This window comes from Stegodyphus dumicola, chromosome 1, assembly GCF_044657685.1.
Source record: "Stegodyphus dumicola isolate Sdum_Otavi_A_Nest chromosome 1, ASM4465768v1".
Lineage (NCBI taxonomy): Eukaryota > Metazoa > Arthropoda > Arachnida > Araneae > Eresidae > Stegodyphus > Stegodyphus dumicola.
Window position 1 is genome coordinate 131,834,538 of NC_140768.1, and position 23,885 is coordinate 131,858,422.

General features: G+C 33.7%; 1 protein-coding gene and 1 long non-coding RNA gene across 5 annotated transcripts in view; one reads left to right on the forward strand and one right to left on the reverse strand.

Annotated features, from left to right (window-relative positions):
- Positions 1 to 16,216, forward strand: part of LOC118181048 (uncharacterized) — a 179,577-nt gene extending 163,361 nt beyond the window's left edge. The window contains exon 3 of the long non-coding RNA XR_004756806.2: positions 15,915 to 16,216. This is a non-coding gene — a long non-coding RNA (uncharacterized LOC118181048). The remainder of the gene's footprint in view (positions 1 to 15,914) is intronic.
- The window catches only part of LOC118181046 (uncharacterized), a 219,512-nt gene that overhangs the window by 153,666 nt on the left and 41,961 nt on the right, over positions 1 to 23,885 (reverse strand). The gene's annotated exons all lie outside the window — the stretch shown is intronic.

Consider the following 23,885-nt stretch of genomic DNA (forward strand, 5'->3'; position numbering starts at 1 on the left):
CTGCTGAGTTATTTTTAGGCAGAAAGATTATAACGCCGTTAGATAAATTATTTTATGTGCAACAAAGAGCCCCAGAATTTAAAATGGGTGATATAGAAAAACTAATTAAGGAAGCAAAGAAGAATACTGAAGTAGCACAGAGAAAACGAAAACTGTATTATGACTTGAAACGACGGGGAGTAACTTATAAAGTAGGGGATGAAGTTTTAAAAATTAAGCATTCACTTTCTTCAGCACCAGAAGATAAAACTGCCAAATTTTTTCCACGATTTGAAGGACCATATGTCATAGAAAAAATAACTCACGCTGTAGTAGTGTTAAAAGCCAGAAATGGTGAAACCTGCTCCGCAAACATTGATCAAATCAAACCCTACTATAATCGTAATAAAATGCAAATATTTTCAGATCTTTTGCAGGATCCGGCACGGCAGACACCGCAGGCACAAGCTCCAGAGGTGGAACAACAACAAGTACAAGGGCAAGCCATTAAGAGGCAGGAGCAAGTGAAAAGAAAGTTTCCCTGCGGAAAAATTGAAGGTAACAAGAAAAAGAAGCCGATCCACCGTCCAGAAAAGAGAGCTCACGAACACCCCCAGAATGAAGAAGGGAGAAGGACGACGTATGCAAAGAGAGCCAGGAGAAATGATGGCAACTATAACCCAGCTCTAAAACGGAAGATCTACTCATCCGACAGGACTCTCCGCAGCAAATGTCGCCGAACTGCGGAAGGGCCACCAGCGACGGAGGAAAAGTTACAAGGAAAATTTGAACGGCCAGCAACGAGGTCCAAGCAGGAACACGAAAGAAGTTTCCCGGTTCCGCCAAGACCAGCTGCCATCAAACGGCCAAGACCACAGGCAGAGGCGAAAAAGAAGGTATTCAAGGGTGATCGAACTGGAGAAAAAAGAAAGCATCTAGAGGAAGGCACTGAAGGGCGAGCCCGTACAAGAAGGAGGATAAATCAAACAACAATCTACGCTACCTTCCAGGACTGTGCCCAGAAAAGAATGTCCGAATATCACAAAGATAAATAAAATTTTATGTTACTTTGCAAACTTAAGTTAATCTTTCATTCTTACTGCAAGTGGCAGATTTCAAGAAGTTTTACCTCATGCGAGGTCTACCTTTATCGCCAAAAGGGCGAGAAATGAGTTGTTACCGATTTTGGTATTATGTTTTTCAATTACTCGCGTGTGAAACTAAAGTTGATGTATAATAGCGTTGTGTAAAGTCTTAAATATTGTAAAAAGTTATTGTATAAATATTATTTAAAACATTCTGGCAAGAAAGAAGTTTTAGTCTGAAAGACTTTTTGAAATGTATTATTTCAATGTAGAAAGAATTGGCACTTGCTTTGAAAAGAATAGAAGTTAACAATGTACTACTAATGTATGTTTTCAAATGTGTAAAATTAACGGCATGTTAATATGTTCTTATATACAATGTGAACTGTTATTTTAAATGTTAAGAAATACCGTGATATGGTAAAAGTGAAAGTAATGTTTAAAATTTTTTTTATTCGTGTGACTGTAAAAAGACTAAATCATGGTGAATATGTGTTAAAGGTTGAATGATGTAGTTAGGCTCTCTGACGCTACACTTCAGAGTTAGCCACTTTCAGAATAGTACCTCAGGGTTTAGAGTTGAAGTTAGGGTGTGTTACGAGGTCTTGGTATGTTGAATTTTTAACACGTTAGTGCTTTGATTGTAGGAGGAAGTGTTGAACACGTAGACATAAACACATTCGTGTTTGGTGTTCTTTTACAACACATGTCAGAGAGCACGGGGAGAGATAATTAAAATAGTCATGAATGAAATAAGAATGTTAAGAGAAATATAATTATACATGTTACTTGCCATTTCATTGTGTAACATTTCAATAAACTAGTTTTCCTTCCAGATCTTTGGAAGGAACCAGATTTGAATAAAAGCTCCTGTTTAGATGCAGTACAGATGAAAAAATTGCGTAACCTGGGAGCTGCTATTGTAAAAACAAATTTCTTTCTTTTAAATTTCTAGTCTCTAGCGAAAAATGTTTGTAAAAGATTGGCCTCGTGTTAGATTCTAGAGCTAAAAGTTTTCAACAAGGTCGTTTTAGACCTCAGTTTCAAACTAATTAACTCTGGCGGGAAGTATGTAAGGATCTTAAGTTTTACTAACGTTTATTTTATTTTAAATCTTTACTATCACTTCTTATTTTCTACTTCCGGCCAGAATTATAAGCGTTAATGTATTTATGCAAAGTTTGTCTGGCGAACGCCAAGTACTTAAGTTGGGGCTTTCTGCCAAGCGAGAGAGAGGAAGCAGTTAGTCGAAGCAGGCCGCTTACCTTAGAAGTTTTACTCAGTTGCTGGTTGCCTTCCAGGCCAGAGGTTTAATCCTCTTGATAATTTTAAACGTATTGTAGTGTTCACAGTTCTCTGTACTACATACGGCTTCCTGTTAATATAAGGCCAATCTTCCACGTTTATTATTTCAAAGTTAAGAGTTTAGTTTTATTTTTATATTTTTACGTTTAGACCACAAGTAGTGGGTCTTTGTATTTCGAAGTACGGAAGTTATTGTAAATAGAGAAAAATAAAGGGTTTTGTATACCCTTCTTGTGTATCCTGTCTACTTCCCACAGTTATTGAAGATAGCTTTAGTAAGCTCTCTGTTCCGAGTCAGGTCCTTGCATGTTCCCGAAGAAAGTAAGACGGAACATTGAACCTGATATCTCGATCTGTAATCTCTTTTTATTTATCAAAGAATTTAACTTCCAAAAAAATATACAACAGCAAGAATTAAATTATTACAAGCACACTTACAGATATATAGATGATCTTATTACATTTAATAATTTTAAGAAGATTGAATAGTCCGTGATTTATCCAAAATGCCTTGAACTTAATAAACTAATAATTCGCAAATAACATTGACTATCTCGATCTTCAAATCATTAACTACAAAAAAATTTTACTGTTTGACAAAACAAGAAACTTCAGTTTCAATACTAACAAATTAATAACTTAGACTTCCAACATCTCCAAAAAAGTAATTAGTAATACAATAAAAAATCAAATACAATGTATTAAAAATATTTGCACAGATACGATAGATCTACAACGCGAAATTTTGCTCCTTATTAAAATTCTCAAAAGTAATCTAATACCTAATCAATTTATTAACCACTGTCTTAAAAGAGCAGGCGTTAAATACTCACTCTAAATCATTTAACTGATAGGGATATGATAATTTATTCCTAAACCTGAGAAGGCGGTATAAGTTAGATGACTGTCAGTTGGAGGATTTGTACATAGTGTAATTACAAAGTTGTATATAATGTAAAAAGCTAATTGTTTTCAGACTTTTCTTATGCTGTTACTAAAAATATGGGCCCATGTCATAATCTTTAGTCTGTCAAATAGCTCTTTGACAGTGAAAATTACTTTTCTTCCTCGTTCCTACTTACAATTAGCCAGAAATTAATTAATTTCCATTAATTAATTTTAAGTTAGTATATTCAAAATTTTAACAGACGTTTTCACTCACATAAGAACTCCGCAACAAACGTCCCTCAAGTCTCTCCCATGTCACATAAATTACTTCTCACAAGTTTCACCGCCTGAAATAATTCAAAGCCCCCGCTGCCGATAAGAAATTTTGGACACACAACCCTTCTGAGTAAGACACCGAAGACAACACTTTGCCCACTTCCCACTAGAAAGAACATAAGTTAATTAATAATTTTTCTGGCCTTTTATATCTTAATGTACATTCACTTTTTTTTCTTCTTATATATATATTAATATTTCAGTTTTTATTGTTTGCTTTGTTTTTGCAAAGATAGCAATATGTTTCTTAATTTTCTAATGTTTATTTCAATTACTTTGAGTTCTATTTCATTATTCCACTTAGGATTACCAATGTTTAATTTTTATACAAGTAGTTTTGAATTAACATGCATAAAAACGAGGGTGTCGGGGGACAATTACTCAAGTATTTTATCAATTTTACTACATAAATTGCTTTTCACTCAAAATTGGTATTAGCGAAAATGCTTAATTCAGAATGAGTTCTTTGGTACACTACTTTGGTTCTAAATACCTTCACTTCACGGAACTATTTGGCCTAACTTAATTTGCCAGTTTGGCATCACCATTCTTACTTGAGTAAAAGACAAAACACCTTCGTATTTATTAATTATTGTTCATTGAACGGGAGTTGTTTTGTTCGCCTTGAAAAGTCAACTAATTTCCGATCAATAGCAATAATTGCTTGCTTTTATTTTAATTTCTTTTTCAAAGTTTGAAATTTTGTTATTCATGATTTAATTCAAGTCCCCGTACAACATTTTTAACAATTTACATCCATGTTACTTTAAAACAATTTTCGGGATTAAACTTCCTACCTCTGGGTTCACTCTTTTTAGGTACTTCTACTAAAATTAATATTAGGAGATAATATAATCAATATTTCTTTAGTAAATATATTATTATTATCTTACTTTGCAGCTATTGCGCAAGTATTAGAATAACTTGTTTTCGAACTAAGTGAATTTTAAGATCATGCAACATTATATATATATATATATATATATATATTCTGATAACTAGGCATGCCATTTAATATCTTCTTGAGTGCACGCTTGGCACAGATTTCGTATTCTAATAAACCTAAGCTCTAGTTTAAATCATTACTTACAAAATCGTGGATTTCAAATTAGGTTTGAAATTGATGTTTGATGCTTAACAGGCAATTATAATATCCTTTTTCAATATCCTTATCCTTTTTTATAATATCCTTTTATATTATCCTTTTTGGATCTACTGTTATTCAAGATGTATAGGATATAGCAAAATATGGTTGAGAGATGTTTTTAGCCCAAAGGTCTCAGAAGGGCTATTAATTTCGTCTTGGCATTTTGCATTGAAAACGTTAAATGTCGGTTCATTTTTCAAATTGTTTCCACCAAATATTAGAACCCTGTATTATATTTAAAGAAATTAAATAATGAATAATCTGCATAAATATATGTATGTTTCTTGCATTTTGATAAAACAACGGTACCTAGAATCATCTAATTCTGAATAACGTATTCCTCCGTCGAATACATACGGGCATCTGGAAGCCGTAATTTGGTTTGTGCAGGTATTTCATAGCGTTTTCTTTAGGCCCAGAAGGGCTGTTAATTTCGCTTTGGCATTTTGCGTCGAAAACTTTAAATTTCCGTTTCACTTTTAAGAATCTACATAAATGTATGTTCTCGCATTGTGATAAAACAACGGTACCTAAAGCCATCAAATTTTGAATGACGTAATCCTACTGCGAGTATGGACATTTGGAAGTCCAAATTTGAAATTTGGAATTTGTTTTATTACCTATTTCATATTTTTTAAAGCATTTATGAGTTTTCGATTAAGAAAGTCAACGATATGAAAGCAAGCCATGGCGATACTGTACGGAAAAAAAAAAAAAAAAAATATCTCTAGTGCACGAGACTATGTATCGGAAATTCTAAAGATATGCTCTTTTAAAAATTTGGGATATTGTTGTTGAATTGAATTTTAGGGTTTAAGTGCGAAGAACATGATATTTGATAAATAAAGGTAAAACACAAAACGTTAAAAAAAACGCTCCTTTGGGCGTAATATAAAATTTTCAGATTTTTTAAAATAGATGTGTATATATACATAATTGAAATAAAGAAAAGCGCAAATGGGAACTTTAAAGAAATCCCAAGAAGTCATATATGAACGGAACTGACTGAAGAAATTTAATGAACTCAAAATCGCACATTAGCATAAATTTTCCAAATGCCGGTTAATCCTAATAGCAGTATGTGGAAAGCAAGTATTTTAATTTAAAATTTAAGTTTTGCCAAAATTCAAATTCAAGAGAGAGTCAAACAAGATGTTCTTATTTCTTCAGACAAAAAATCATTCTAAGGCAAGAAATTTGCTGAAAATGCTTAGGCTTATTTGCATAAACTAACATCAGCTTAAAGTTGAATTTAAATTTCAAATTGTTATTTTACCATGAATTTTCAATTCTTGCTAACTTTGAAGTTTGTGGTTTTGTGTGCTTACTAATTGCTTATCTCCTTTTGTTCCTGTTTCTAATGATTATTTGGGACACCTTCGGAAATAATTGATAATTCAGATTCGAAATGGATCAACTGAATAAAAATCCCTTTCCACATTCTGGAGAGAGATAAGACGCAGAAAGCGAGACTGGGGCAAGAGAAAATACCAATTGTGACTCCGTATGTCTTTACATGGGGGGGGGGGACAGAATCTAATAATCCTACGAATTAAGATAATTCAGAATTTAAAGAACTTTTCGGCCCTATATCAACCCCGGAAGTCCATCCTCACGACCACTTCCCGCCAAACAATCATCCCTTAATAAATCCTCTACGCCTATTATGTAAAGACCTGCAGGGGGGATGGAGCAATCGGATATTCCAGATGACTCTTTGCCTTTTTTATCTCTCTTTCATGCTACTTGCTACTTTTTTTATTTTGCTTGTTATCCAGTTTCGATCCTACGTTCACGATTTCTAATTTCAAATGCGCGGTCACGTTCCGCTGCCAAAATCGACTGCATAATTGTGAGACAGTTAGAGGCTAAGTTGGTAGACAAAAGAAAATAACAGTACTGGTTCTCAAGATTTAAATTCGCGTCGATGAAAAGTTTATTTGAATCGGAATCGATTTTTCCCCCCATAATGTTGAGTTCGATTGTTCTTTGTTGCAATTTTTTTGTGGTTAAGTAGCAACTATTTGATTTAAATGACGTGGAATAAGTATCAGGAAGAGTTATATTGATGATTTATATCAAAAAGTGGCTAACAAATTGCACAAGTTTCCGTTATCATGCTTTAGCATAAATTCGCCGTTTTAAAAGACGCATAAATAGCGATTTCAAAGATGAAATAGCCTTCCTATACAATAAAGGATGTTTGCATATCTGTGCATCGGGATCAATCTAAGAATAACAGTTTCAGAAAAAAAAAATTGTAGTTATTCATTTTGAAACTATTGCGCATTTAAGAAAGCAGATTCTTATAAGACACAGTAAATAACACTCAACATGTAAAACATTATTCACCTCATTCTTAGCGTCACACAAATACGAATTTTCGAAATTGAAAAACTAAACGAATATTACCGTATAAGGTATTTCTCCCACCTTCTTAGGGAGCCTTTGTTGTGTAGTTGTCTGCACGCTCAGCGCGTAATTGAGAGGTCCGCGGTTCGATTCCCGGCGAAGGCGTTGCATATTTTTCATCTTGCCTGTGCTTCCAAAAATATCTAATGTCTCTACAACCGAAACAGCATACAATTCGTCTTCAAATATTAAATGAAAACAGTTATCAATTCTAGCAGTTGCCTATAAAACTATTATTACAAAAGGTGTCTGCATTTAAAGATAACTTTGAAAATTGTCTGAATTTGTTTGACTTCGATACGTGAAATAAACAACGCGTTATACTCTGCAAATCAGCGTGTACTGAAAATAAAATCTGATGAAGACATAACATGACTACTTTGTACGGCCTATTAAATAATACACATTTTTTGCTGCACTTCATTTAAACTGGTTTCCTCGAATTATTTTAACTTAATTAACCAAACTCTTGAGGCAAGTTAAAAATTACATTAGAAACTTTAAATTTCGAAATTAAATATCCTGGTCAGTTTTTGTCGTACGGGAGTCAAACTTCTTCTAATTTTATTCTTTCATAACGAGTATAAAATTTTCCCAAGTATAAGTATAGGAACCGGGACGTTGCATTAACAATTAGATTTCGTTCTTTGACGACAACTGAAATTTTTTAAAAATTTGATATTGCCAAAATATGAAAAATTTCGTCATTTAAAGCTCTTCTGTAATTGGAAGTATACATATATATATATATATATATATATATACGTTTTAGAGAAATGTGCACAACTATTTACAGCATCTCCATATGCAAAATTGCAACGTTCTACGGGTAATTGATTTTGATTGTGCGACACACACACACACATATATATATACACATACGGGTACGTGTATGTATATATATATATATATATATATACACATACGGGTACGTGTATGACTTACGTACGTAGTGACCCAAAAATTCCTTTTGTATCCCCTTTAAATCCTTTTGAAAAAAAGAGGCCTTTATTCCGGCCATGCGTACAGACGTCAGACAAAAAAATCATCCAAATGTATTCGGGAGGAGGCCAAAATGGACATTTCTGTTGAAATAGGGCACCCGAAATCTTTCGAGATTACAATACGTTTTTTACTTCGTACAAGAAGATAATAAACGTTTTTGTATCTGCAAAGTTAGTATTGCCATTTGAAGCTAAAAATAAAGCTTACAGATCCTACTAAACAGATAGCGAGTTATCTCTAAAATATTCACATATTACTGAAAAGATTTTAAATAAACTTTTTATTTTATTGTAAATTGAAAATCAAGGCACAACTAGTGCTTACAGACGAAACCATCATTTGTGACTATTTTACATAACAATAACTGACAATTGAATTCAAACGTTGGGACGTAGACGAAGGCTACACATAAGATAGAATAAAAAATAAGCTGACTCAAAGTATCTTACGGCGCGCAATTTAAAGTGTCGGTTAGCGTAAATGCTACTAAAGTTTTAAGCACAGCAGTTGAAAAATAACTAACAGTAAACGGGATTTCAAAAATCTCTCTCGACTGAGTTCAAAACCTTCGGCTTAAATACACTCAAAGCTAATTTGCATTCTGAAGAGAATACAGAAAGGAGAAGTTACAGTAAAGACGAAAACTGTAATAATTGGTAAATTAACTTATGATAATGTGCATATTTATTATTTATAAGCATTTACTCTATACACAGAAATCATCAAGTGAAATGAAAGCACTTTAATAGGAAATTTAAAATTAGGCCAAAAAGAAAAAAAAAAAAAAAAAAAAAAAGAAGGAACCATTGTTTTTGAATAAAACTCTATATCGATTTTTAGAGTGATCAGCCACAGATCCTTCTTCTTAATTTTTTTAATGAAAGTAAAAGCAATGCTATGAAAAGTTGCATAATAATTTTGGAAATCTAGCTCCTAGCATAAGGGGCCTAGACAGTTATTAGGTTTTACCCACCACTGGGAAATTATTGTATAGGGTACACTACCTTTATTTTACACAGTAAAATCAAATCGCTTGCGAAAGGAAAATTTATAATGGAAAAGAACAAAGTATAGTTTTCTCAGCAAGATATGACATAAATATGGATAAAAAGAACCACAGAAGCTAAACTGAAAGAACATGAGCAGCACACGTGATTATTCCAGTGTACAAACAACACAGACAGCGTCGAGATTAGATCCTGGAATTAAACTGAATGAAGCTCAAAGAGGATAAACAGTCATAAATTAGAATGCATGGAGGCAAAAAGGTGGAGAAATATTCAGATCAAACGGATGATGCTAGAGACATGTAGATTTTTATCAGATAATACTGAAATGGAGATAAGCAAGCATATGGGAAAAAAAACCTCTGAAACAAGTGATCCTCAAAATGTAAATGTTAAAAATCAGCTAAAATGCAGATGATAGAATGTTTCAGAAATAAAGTTACCTTTAAACTATATTCACTGAAGCAAAAAATTTAGATCATAGATATTACCGGAAATTTTCGGAACCAGAATAGTTAACTACTCTGCTGCTATTGTCATGAAAAGAACAATGGTATATTTCCAGAAATGTGCATTTGTCGTCGTATTCTTTGCTATGACTATGCAATTCATTCTTTTTAATCATACCTTTTTCAATTCTTGTTGCTCGTCAGGCTCGATTTGGCAGTGAAAGGAAGTGGAGATAACTTGTCGGCTAATGTTGCCATTCTAACAGACGTAAAAACTTTAATCAACTTTCACACAGCCTGGCAAATAACCTGACCTCAATGTATGGCCATTCGATGTAGCGAAAACATCTTAATTAAAACCTCACTTGTAATCTTAATAAACAGAGCAGTTTTAAAGCAATAAATATACTTATTAATATTTTATATTCTCAGTTTACTTTTAAAAATGTATCCTATTGATATAATTTATAATTTACTCAAATAATAATTTTATAAACATTTATATTATTGACTTTAGTAAGAGATGTTTTAATGTCGTGTATTATACATCTAGTAGGTATAGAATAATCAATAATTCCCTGTTTTATTTATTTATTTATTTATTATTTGAGTTTGAAACCATTTCATTTGCAAATAATCACAGATTCATATCAGACATACGGAACTTTGCCAAGTTTCCTCCCATAGCTTTACAGAAAATTAATTTAAAACTAGAAGAATCAGCTAGCTATCAGTAAACTATCCTAAACACTTTTTCTACTTTTGTTTTATAGGTTTCATTTATCTTAACAGCACAATCCTCTGTAAGGTGTTATTAAATTCTTTATCTGAGCAAAATATACAGGCTCTCAAGAAAATTCTTGCCTCAAGGCAATAACCTCAATGGGTATTAATTTTCATTTGTACAGATCTCCTAAGCTCTTATAGGTTGTTATAAGATCTTGCATGTTCTTATAGGATCCTCCATGTTTCTATGCGATGAAACAACTTTAAAAATGTTACAGTTTTCTAGGGCGTAAACAGAGCAGCGTGAAAGACAGAAGGTATCTCTAGTGCTCTTTCATGCAAACATAAATGCTGAATAAACTGTACAGTTAAATTACCCCCTCCTTTAAAATTCAGTTACAATTAAAATTCAGTACAGGATGCAAAAAGTCTGTTTCGGTTCCAGAGACAGGAAAATATTTAATTACAAAATTATATAGCATTGCAAAAATTTGGTAGCGTAACATTAGGTAGCATAACATTAGATCAGAACACTAAAAACAAGCAGAGAATTATCACTATGTTATAAATAAAACTAATGAAATTTACGTATAGTCTAACAGTTTCACAGAATAACTAGCGCGCAAGATGGTTCTGACTGAAGTCTGCGTAAACAAGCCTAATGGCAAGAATAACTCAACGTCGCAGAATACTAATCAAGAGAATCAAATTTAGCAATGTGGCCTTCAAGCAGGCAGAAGACGCTCTGATTTTATCTTCTAAAATCTTCCTTTAAATATTTTCCTTATTACTTTCTACCTCATTTGAATACAGCTACGCTCTAGAAATTTACATTCTCTCTAGAAAATTAGAAACGAGACTGATAGAAAAGGACATTAACATAAAATAACGGGTTAGAAACTTAAATGATACTTTACAAGGTTAACAGTAATTTTACAAAGCTAGAAAGTTTGATAATTGTTACTACTTTTCTCTGTGTATAGCAGAAAGAAATGTAAACTCCTAAAGCAAGGAGGTGAACTTGCTATAACTGCCTTAACTTACTTACACAGCAGGAAAAAACCCTTCGAGATATAAAAATGTTGCTCACTAGCTTAGAGTACATCAGCAGGGCATCCCAGAAATATGCCGTAATTTCCCAAATATATGCTTCCGAGTGCTGCAGGGCATCCTTACTAGGTTCCCTTGATTGCATTAATTTGACTATGGCAAAGCACTGAAGGGCTATTTCCCTAAGGAAAGCAATTCATTCGTCGAGGACTTTCTAAGGGAAATTGGCTCGCATATACTTTAAACATGAGGAATACAATGAAAACGTCCATGCAGCCAGCCCGTTCGCTTGGAATCGGACCTAGATAGACTCTTACTAGTCGGCCGCTGGTAGGCCTCGATATTTAACGGTATCGGTATTAACGATACCAATTAACTTTTTCAGTTGTTACATTGAATTACATATACGCATTTTCTTGACAAGTAGTTAGAGATTTTAACTTGAAGAAATTTTATGGTAGAACAAGATTAAAAAAAGTTGTTTCTATAAAATAAGAGCGCTAATACATCGCAAGGATTCCAACAAGAAAATACATAAAATATGTTTGCAAAGCATTGAATGTAAATTTTAATTGGAGAATTCCGCGTGATTCATTTTATATTCAGTAACTGCAATTAGGAACTGAGTCAAGAACGTCATCATTTCTCATTCAATTGACATGCATTAATTTGACTTCATTATTATGACTAATATTTCATCTTTCATATTGGATATAAGGTTTTAAAAAAATAATAATATTGTATGCAATTTTTCATTTAATTTCGATCGCAGATAGTAGAGGCGGAATATCGCCGATTGAATTCGAATCATTTTGTGATCAATCTAAAGCTTGTAGGCTGATACGAGCAGTAGTTATTGCATTTCCAGAAGAAACACAGAAAAAACGTTACATGTATGATAATGATGTGCTGCTAAAAATGTAAGCGCCAAAAAATGTAATCATGTTTGCAAGAAAAGCGCAGAAAAATGGCAATAGGGTGAAAAATTTGTTTTCACATATCCTTGAGGTCTGAAACGTGAGAATACATCAAAGAACCAAGGTCGAATCCGTTGACATTTATCAATACTTTTCGCAAAAGAAAATTACACCTGCTTTTATATATCTATGATGAGTAATTACAATACAAAAGGAATCCCGCCCACTTAAAAAAAGGCCACACCTGCCCTCACAATTTGATTTGGATTTCACTCTGTGAAATAATTTCGGACGATAGCTTTCGTTATGGACACTTTCTTAAATAAATTTCTTTCATTAATTTGTCTAAACATAAACTATTAAATTCTTCCGAATACATGTCTCAGTTATTATAGTTTAAACGCAATTTCATCTTATGCATTTTTGGAAAATAGTTATGGGTAATTTTATTCTATTTGTTTAAAACCCTTTTAATATATTTCTTTCGATCACGCTGGCTTGAATTGTTCCTGTCTTGAATTTTGATGTTCTGAGCTAAGACCAGAAGTTATTATTATCATTATTAATTGATATTTTCGAGACTGTAATATGAAAGAAGCTTCAGGTGATAGTTTTAACAATAATAGTGACTCGCTAAAAGGATGTAAACCAGAGGTTATCAACCAGGAGGAATTTTATACTTTCGGGGAATGCGGTCAGCCTTTTATTTATCTGTTAAGTCAGCCTTTTATTTATCTGTTTTATTTCATGAATATAAAAATTACTTTTATTCAAGTTTTGGTATTTATTAACATTTTAGGTATGTTTTTTCGTTTAATTTATAAAACACATTAAAAAATGATATACATTTAAATTATTGTTTTTATTTTACGAGTTTTGGAATGGAAGGAAAGATCATCTAGCTGTGGTGAAAGGCGTACATGGAACAAAAAGTGTTGAGAATATGTGATGGTTTCAGCTCAGCTGTAGAAGTCAGCAAGCTCTTCCTAATGGTATATAACCTCTGACCTTTAACTTTTCGATGGTCCAAATTGATTTTTAACCTTTTGTTGCATGTTAATAGTTACACAGTTGTCAGTATTTAAAATTTTTTAATTAACCTCCTGGTCTTTCTCCGTATTATGCTTAGTACGATTACATGTATTAAATATATATGGCTACTGAAATGAGACAGGCTATATTGGATGATTTGCGAAAGCTGTCTATCTAAAGAGAGCAATGTCTTCGTGCGGGACTTTTAAAAGTTAGTGGCTAGTATCCATGTTACATATACAGAACGCAACATGAACAGAATAGAAAGAAAGAGAAACATACTTAATCTATCCTTTAAATTCGCGCAGACATGAATGTAACAGTAAGTGCCTAGTAATGGAATGTAACAGTAAGTGCATACAATAAGTGTCTCATAAAAGTCATCTATATGACACTTTAAAGTTTTGAATATGATACTGAATTTTTTAAATGCGTTAAACTGGAATTTCAAAACATGGATTTCTTTGAAATATATGTTTACGTAATCGTCTATCTGTGTGAATTATACTTTTGGAAATAAAATAAGAAGCTTTAAAATTAATATCGTGAGTCTTATGCGAGAAAATAATGTCATAAAAACCTTTTGAAATTATTGCAGCAACATTTTCCTTGGAGGTTGAAATCTGGCTAGAAAAGATAGAAAAATGATTTGGGTTCTATATGGTGCTAGGAATACTTTTTTTTTTTTTTTTTTTTTTGCTTCATTTACGAAATAAAAGAAATATTGTTATCGTGAAAAAAAAATTGATGAAAAACATAGTTCAACGGAAATATACATTTCGACCATTCACAAATCCATTTGGACTTTTTTTCCCCATGGCGTATGTGCGTAGGGAGAGAATAAAGGACTCCTTTTTCCAAAAAGGATTGTAAAATGGATTTAAAATAGATGCAGAAAGAATTCTTGTGACATCTGTACGTAGATACAGACGTATGTACATACGTGTTTTGCATAAGTCAAAATCGATTAGCCGTAGAACGTTGAAATTTTATTCATGGGACTACTATACTATACTTACGTTTGGGAAAGTTTTATACTCGTTACAAAACTATAAAAATACAAAAAGTTTCACTACCGTACGAAAAAAATTGGCCGGCATATTTAATTTCAAAACTTGCAATTTTTTATGTCACTTTCGACTTGCCTCAAGGGATCGTTTAATTAGGTTAGAATAATTTGATGAAATAAGTTAAGATGAAGTGCAGCAAAAAGTGTATATAGTAATTTGATAGGCCGTACTAGGAAGTATTGTGGTGTACACATCAGAATTTTTGTTATCGTTTTAAATGTTACTAAGAAAAGTAATATTCATTAAACTTTTAACGCAGGGTTTAAGAATAGCAATAAAACATCTGAACCACTCAGAGGCTCAATGAATTAGAAGTAATATCCAATTAATATTGCTCTCACCGAAATATATAGAAAATATTATTAAGATACACACATATATTTTTAAATGGTTTTCTTTATTATCAAGACAAGATAGAGAAACACGCCAGAGTAACATATAAAACTAGGCAAAACCTAGATTCTGGCCTAGCAATTAGGGAAAGCCTACATTCTGTTTGGCCTAGATTTTAGTCAAGACTTTCTGGATTTCGAGGCAAGAGGTACAGGAACCTCTTTATCAGGAGCAAAGAAATCTGCAACGAAAGGGGAACCATATAGCAACGGATTTCCAAGATTTTTAATTCTCGATGGATTGCCAAGTTTCTAATAAACCAGCGGCAATCACCGATTGACGGCGTGTTTTTCTTCGCAAACTGAGTACTGTTACACCACGTTTATACGCTAACAAAATTCTGTTTGGAAATGACTTCACCTAATATCGTATTTACTCTAATGTCAAAAACTATCAGGCAAACTGTAGTTCTGTGACACAAGATAATATCCAAATTAATTACGTGACCTAAATGTTTGGTTCCTTTAATGCGTGCAAAAGTAGCAAGGTTTTAAACAATTGTCGGGTATTTACGAAAGGTCTGCTGTAATATCTTTCGTAATACACGAAGAATCTATTGACAAGCAAATGTAAGTATGAGACCATCTGGTCAATCTTCTGTGCGATAAGTTATAAGATTATAAAAATATAGTTATTAAACTCTTAACAATGTATGCATACAGCATTCTTTCTTTTAATTTTGGCCTTCATAAAGACATTTATAAGCCTTTGTTCACTTAATTGTTAATTTAAAGGAAGACTTCGAATGCAGTGCATTCGATTGCAATCATGTACTAATCGCTGATTAGATACTATTGTTAAACTAATCGACAATAATCACTTCAGGCATAATCTTCGAAGCTTAATACGCTACAGAATATTTTAACTCTGAGAACAAGATCATTAGTTTAAGAACCGAACGATGAATATTATAGCGAGTAAATTTTCGTTGGTAAATCACACACAACAGCGGAAAAATAAATAAATAAAATAAAAAATGAATATAAAAATATCAATGCAAACATACTGCATGAGAACAACTTAGGTAATTTCATTCAACAGCTTTTCTTTTTGTTAGCTGAAGGAATTACAGGACGGGTGTTATAATTTTCTCCTTCTTTTGTTTTTCCGCAGGTGGCAACATTGTTGGTCGCCAGTCGAGTGTGACGCCACAACCGAAGAGATGCCGCAACGATAACCTTGAGGTTGAAAGAGATAAGACCAGCAGGGGTTAAATTTTTGCATTGTATTAGCTTGCTAGCCGTCTCAATGAATTATTTATTCCATGCGAGGAATGATATTTTTCCTTCGTTTTACAGTACTAGTTTTATTTATGTATTTATTTTTTAGACTTCTAGTATTTTTCTTTAAGAATTGTGATTGGAAAGCGAGTTGGATACAATACACTTACGCTATGCAGTTGTATTTGATTAATTTGAATTAGATTAAATCTTAAAAATTTTCAGATTGCTGTGGAATGCAGGAAAAGCTTAGTTTTAGTTAAATTTTAATTAATGCTTAACATTTCTTATAAAAGTAATAATTCTGGTTCGATTAAATGTTCAAAGAAAATTTAAAAGTATTAATTTAGAAACTTTCACCTATTACGCATAAAAAATTTCTTCTTCTGCACCCATACCAGAAAGACAAAAATAAATAAAAATTGCAAACCGATCTTTCAGATTCCACGTTAATACCTAAAATGATTTCGATTAATCATTAATGGTTAACAATAACTTAACTTCAGACGTTTACGCTTCACATGAAATTAATATGTAAACAAAAGACTGTTGCCATTGATTAAGTGCCTTTTTTAGTACAAATTGAGGATGGTAATAAAATAATTCGATCAACTAAGACAGACGTCTGGAATGTTGGAAGCATGCAAACTTTTGTACAGTAAGTCAAGGCCAAAGATTCTCGCAATAAATAAAAAGAGTCAGAATATGTATCACGGTTACAATTAATGTACTGCATTTCAAAAATTCCCTATACAAACACAAACATTTATCAAATGGCTTGAGAAGTGACGAAAAGTAGCATGAAACAATGGCACGGTGTTTGTAAAGCGATATAAAATAATAACGTAATTTTTTTACATAAATGTAAAATTTTGATAAACATTTCATCATTCAACCCAAAATTTATCCAAGTAAAAATGAAACAAAATATACAATGTAAACCAAAAGTAGCAAACTACTATATAAAAATCGACATTCTTTAGTTAGTCGCCATGAAACAACCGAATGAATTATGAACACAGCTACGTTTTAGAATTATATTTGGATGAATTGCAGAAGAAAAAAATAATCAAATTAAAAAATTCTCTTTTACATTTGAAATAAAAGTAACCAGTTAAAAATATATTTATTTATACAAATGTAAATAAAAATTTTAAAAATTTTACAAAAGCATTCATCAAGCTATAACCTGTCCTGAAGGAACTAGGGAATTTTAAATACTTGGAGAAGGAATAGATTATGAAACAATTTATGAAGAAAATATTTTTTTTTAAATTAAAAGATAGCAGCTTAGAATATCAAACAGAAGTGTACAAGAGACAGACAATGGGAAAATCGGCATTACATAAGCACTGCAAATACGTAAAGATGCAAGAAACTATACTGAACAAAAGTCATAGAAGAATTTTTTGGAAACGGTGTTAAGATCTAACAAAATGGCATAGTAGTGAAAAACCAAGGCTAAAAGCAAAAGTTAAATAATGAAAGGTAAAGTACATTTCCAAAAATTAATTATTATTTAGATTTTTAATTTTAAAATTTAGATTTGGAAATAAACTGATAACAACCAATAAGCAAATACAATATATATGTGATGTATCAGCTTTAGTCGTAGCTTAAATAATCAGACGTTAAGTTTAAAAAATAGGATCCATTTATTATTATTCAGGAGAAATAGCAGTTACAAAATCAGATATCCAGAGTAAATAAAAAGAATTACTAATAACTTTTTGTATGAAGTTTACTGCATCGTGACATTTAAGAAAAAGCCACGATATTCCAAGTTCCAAGTTCCAAGTACCGCTGGATGCGCCGCTGATTAACTTGCAGGATTTGCAAGTTTTGTTCCGGCTGTCTGAGTTAGTTGCTATAGAGCGCTGAAAGTAGGAGAATACATGAGTGAGACCTAAGTCAGGATTGCACATGTTGAGAGGGCGTGACTACCTTGTCACGTGAGGTGTGAAGAAGTCGTTAATACGTTGCGAGATTTCAGGTTAGAAATGCTGAAGAAAACCTTAAATGTACAAATTTGCAGAAATAATTACATAAAAGGGAAATTTTTCTAGTAATCATCAGAGTAACAACATATGGAATAAACCAAATTTCATCACATAATACAGTCTAGCAGTCCTGTAAGTTGAAATTCTGAGTCCATGATAACGTGATGGGGGTGGTGTAAACAGAATCATGGTTTCATTATAACAGTCGAAGATGTTTCAGGAAAGCAATAATTTTAGTAAGAGTTACAAAATAACAAAATAAATGTAGAACAAATGTTAACACAAAATACATATATTACAAATTCAAAATGTCTATCCCAGAGTATACTTAGAATAAGTCACATATCACGTGAGCGGAATCAGGCATTCTGATTCGCTTAGCGTAAACTTGTCCAAAACTGATGAAAAGAGTAAAATAATTAAATAATGGGTTGCAATAGCGAAAAATCACTATTTTTCTCATGTTCTTCAATATGATAAATATAAGGAATACCAGAAATTTCAGTCCTAAAAAATGCAGAAAGTCCTACAACAAGGCTGAACATAGAACTCAAGTTCTTAGGTCACGTGGGAGGTCACTCTCCCAGGCGCTGACTTTTAAAAGTGCTTCTTGAATATTGAAGAAAAGCAGTATTCTGGAGTAAAGTAAAGGAAAATAAGAGTAAAATCACTATGTACAGATCAAAATTTTCACTAACTTGGTATTAGGTGGGGAAATTTTCGTTTCCACTGAGTATGTAAGCTGCGAAAGGTCGAAGAAATCGATCATCGGTGAGAACTTCGTAATGAAACATGTTGAAATGATTCATAAAGTTACATTCCTGCGCATTTTTGAAGAATTTATCGTTAAGTTACCGCAGATGTACCGCGATGGTATCAATTTTGAGGTCCTCATGGAGGGTCTTGTTGCGGACATAATAGTGTGCGTTCGTGATAATACGCAGGAGTTTATTTTGAACGATTTGGAGTTTGTTCACATCTGAGTCTTTGGCTGCCGCCCAGGCAGGAGATGCATAAGTCAAAATAGGTCTAATTGTGGAGAGATAAACAAGTCTTTTCTTCCCCAAATCCATTCTAGAGTATTTACCGAGTATAGGAAGCAAACAATTGATAATTTGTAGTGCAGTGGTTCGAACATTGTTGATATGGTCAGTCCAAGTAAGACGATCCTTAAGAGTGACTCCGAGATATTTGGCACTTTTCACTATAGGAACTCTTTCATTAAAGAGGAGAAGGTGATTCTTCAGTTGCTTATTTCTTTTCCTTCTGCGAATGATCAATAATTGAGATTTTTGAGCATTAATCTTCACTTTCCAATTCGCGCACCATGACTCTATACTTGGAATGAAGGCTTGTAGTTTCTTAATAGCGAAGTTAATGTTCGCAGACTTAACTGCCAGGGCAGTATCATCTGCGTAACATGCAAAGATAGAGTCGTTACTGTTGGGTTTAGGGAAGTCTGCAGCATAAAATAAATAGAGTACAGGGCCTAAACAAGACCCTTGAGGTAGTCCACTTTGCATATTACGTTCTGAGGAGTAAGCTCCTTTCACGTACACTTTAAAAGTCCTGTCCGAGATGAATGAGAGGATGATCAGAAGAATTTCTCTTTCAAAATTAAGGTTGATTAGTTTTGCAATGAGTCCCTCATGCCAGACGCGGTCGAAAGCTTTCGCTACGTCCAGCATGAGGATAACAACATTCAATTTGTTATGTAAAGCAGCTCCAGAATACTCCGTAATACGAAGAAGTTGTTTTGCGCTCGAGAGCTTCTCTTTAAAGCCAAACTGCTCCGGCGGAAGAAGTTGAAGATAATTTTTCATTCGGCTGAGAATAATTCTTTCAAATATTTTACTTAATACAGGCAGTAAACTAATGGGCCTGTATCCGTCAGCTTGTGAGTGGTTTTTTCCAGGTTTTGGTATTAAGATGACCTTAGCAGTTTTCCATAATTTGGGGAAGTATGAGGATGTAAGGCAAGCATTAAAAATACTTGCTATTATTCCGATAGTTTTTCTGGGAAGGCATTTCATAGCTTTATTTGTGATGCCATCTATTCCCGGTGCTTTCCTGGGATGAAGTTTCTTGATAATTTCTTTAATCTCAGCTGGGTTGGTGAATTTAATTAAGTTTCTAGCAGTGGGGGAATATAACCAGTCTTTGACATGTGTCAATGTGCTATGTTCAAAGTCCTTATTATTTGGCCATTCATTGGGTGTAAATTGTTCCTCTAGGTAGGTTGCAAACACATTTGCTTTATCCTGATGAGTGACTGCGAGAGCTCCATTATGGGTAAGAGGGCGATTTGTAGTATAGTGAGATTTAAGATTCTTAATTAATGTCCATAATGACCCATTTCTAGTGTTAATACTAATTAATTTCTCGCACCATAATTCTTCTCTATAATTTTTATGTCTTTCTGAATTTCTTTATTAAGTTTATTGATTTCGCGTTTCATTCGTGGGTCCCAGGTCACGTGATAGGATTTTCTCATTCTGTTGCGTTGTCTAATCTTGATGCGAATGTAATTAGGAAGTCGAAGGCTATTATCTTTAAGTGGTTTAGTGTCACTTGCTTCAGCAATAGCACTTTTAATATTTTCAGTAAGTGCAGAAACCGCATTTTCAATTCCTTGCACTGTATTAAGGTTATAGAGAGGAATAATACGATCACTCATAAGATTTTCAAAAAGAGACCAGTCAGTAGTTGTGTTAAGAGTACGAGCTTCAGTTCTATTAATTCCCAGATAAGCGATAACGGGCAGGTGGTCAGATGAGAATTCTTGAAGTACTTCAGTAGTAATAAGAATAGTAGTGGTAGACAAAGCGATGTCTAATATATCAGAGTACTCGAGTCTATCTGGACGATAAGTATAATCATTCGGTGCATGAATTACAATAGGATTATTAAGTATGTAATTATATAATATTTTGCCATTTGTATTGGATCGTCGACAGTTCCAGGCAGTATTCTTTGCATTTAAGTCCCCTGCAAGGACGGTCGTGATATCACTTGGCAAAAAAGCATTTAATAAGTTATCACTAAGCCTGTTATTAGGCGGGTTGTATAGAGCAGTGAAATAAATATTTTTAAAAACTGGTAGCGTCACACAAACTGTAACTAGTTCACAGTTAAAGTTTCTGCTTTCCTTAATTAAACATGATTGTAACGTGCGTTTAACGTATATACAAACACCTCCACCACGGTGACTAATTCTATCACACCTGTAAAGTAAATAATTTGCAATCCTGAGACGGTGACACTGTTGCGCATGCGTTTCGGTAATCACAGCAATATCAATATCATGATACTGTAGAAAATTATGAAGTTCATATAAACGGTTCTGGAGGCCATTGGCATTCCAGATGACGAAACGGATGGGATTCACAGGTCTGGTAGTTTTATCCATGTTGCTGGGTTTTGTCAGGAAGTGAAGCTTTATCAGTAGTTAATTGCTTAAAGATTTGAGTTATTCCAGATTCCTGAATGATGGAAACGATGGCCCGTAAGTCACAAAGCACTTTTTTAGCTTCCATGAGAGATTCAGGGGCTAATCCAGAGCTTAAGGCTTCAGCGTATGATTTGTTTGTGATGACTCGATCTGTGAAGGGTTTCGGTTGAGAAAAAGTTTTCGTCTTAGGAAATCTTTCACATCCTCTGTAGTTTGCTGTGTGTCCTTCCATAAGGCAATTCGCACACTTTGGAGTAGTTTTATCTTTTTTGCATGTGAAAGATTCATGCTCCTCACCGCAGCGAACACAGCGCGGGGCGTGATGACAATTACTTTGAGAATGGTGGAATCCTTGACAGCGAAAACACTGTAAGGGCCCAGCTCTTCCTTTATAACCTTCGACTTTGATTTTCATTCCAAGCACAAAATGTTCATGGAAGATGGCATTGCTCTTTTCCTCTCTTTTTAAAGTCACAAGGAACAGTGGTAAATTTATTATTTCTCCGTCACGGCGACGCTTCATTTGGTTGACTCTGATAACACTATATCCTTTTTCTCTGAGTTCTTCCTCTATATCTTCCGATTTCATATAAGATGGGAGGCTTCTGATAACTGCTTTTACATATCTGGTCTCCGGCAGCTCGTAACAATGATAAAACACACCTGTATCTTTGAGTACTTTAATGATTTGGCGGTAGATGGTAGGATTGTGAGCATGTATTTTAATTCCTCCGCTAATAAGTTGTCCGTAGTAATCTCTGTTAGTGGAGAGGTTATATCCGATTAATAAGGCTTTGAGTTGCATGAAATTTTTCCTATGGTCTTTAATTATTATCGGCGGTGTTCTTTTAAAAGGTGCTACATCCAGATTGGCCGCATCTTGAGCTGGAGTTTCGTTAGGGACCGTTTCCATATTTTCGGAAGTTTCATTTGCAGTCGTCTCCGGAGGCGGTATTCTCGACGAATCAGGAATTATCCGAGGAGTTGGTTTTCCGGACGGGCTTTCTTAGACGTATGGTGGTGTCTCCTCTGGGTCCTGTATCAGAATCGCTGCTATCCTCGTCTAGGGCTTTATATTTTTTGGAGCCTTCCTCATCAGAACGGGCTGGGCTGTTGGCTCTTCGAGCGTTAGGTTTGATCTGACCAAGAGTCGGAAATTCATCATCAAATATTTTAGCAGCAGGGATATTAGGCTTCGGTGCAGCGGCGGTTCTTTTCTGGGTGATCTCATTTTCTATGAAAAGTTTTAGTCTTTGAAAAAATAGGAGATCCCTGGCATCTTGTTCACTAAGAGGACCATCTGCTTCCTCTATGCACTGCAGATTCGTAATTTCAGCGCTAATGGAATCAATCATACGTTCCATGATGAAACGATGAGCAAAACAGTCAGGTGAAATCAGAGTTTTGACGCTGAACTTCTAATGAAGTAATACACAATAGTGTTTTTATAAATTTATAGTCCTTGTCAAACAAAACAATTCAAAACTTGGCTAAAAATCCCAATCTAACTCAACGAACTGGTTTTTTTTTTTCAAAACGCCTCTAAAATACTTTGGATTACTTCCTAAGCCATGAAACGTTTTAATCAAGCCGCCACGATATTCCTTTTGCGAGTCCTTTTATAGCCTCTGGAAAGGCGGAGCTTTCAAGAAATGACGTCAGCCTCGTCAGCCATTCCAGTTCGCTTTAAAACATCTCCAGAACATTCTAAAACTGTACGTGTAGAAATGGCGGGAAAAACAACTTGATTACGGGGCTGTGGATTTAATTCCACGTACTTTCAAATAAGAGATCGTCGCCATTAAAAATGAAAAGAACATACAGTTAGAATTTTAAGTGTATTCTTGACTATGGAATTTTATAATTACAATTATATATATATCAAATGTTGTATGTCGACCGTTCTGCATCACTGTTCCAAAATTTTTTTTCTCTTTTCCGTCAAGTAGAATACAGGGTAGTCATAAAAATAAATTCATCGATATATGAACCTCTAGAAACCCATTCGCTCAACCAATCTAAATGAAATTTAAGATATTAGTACTATTTGAAGGTATGCGTTCAAGATTACGATGATTTAAAACAATAGAGCTCCTACGGTTACGGTTACAGTGAAAAAATTTCGAAATTTTCAAATTGGGACACTATTTGCTTTTCTGCGCAAATTGACCAGCGCCTTGAAAAAGCCTAAATAGCTTTGGAACGATACACATAGGAAGGAAATTCCAGGTGTAAAACATTTGCAAAGAAGAGCATTGTAAAGGACTAATGACAACACAAGAGAGGAGAGAGGAAGAACCTTTTCCAATGCAAAGATCAATTTGGAAAGGAACCTTGAAAATTTCTAAATGTTTTCACTGTAACCGTAACCATGAGATCTCTATTGTCTTAAATCCAGCGCATACCTTCAGAT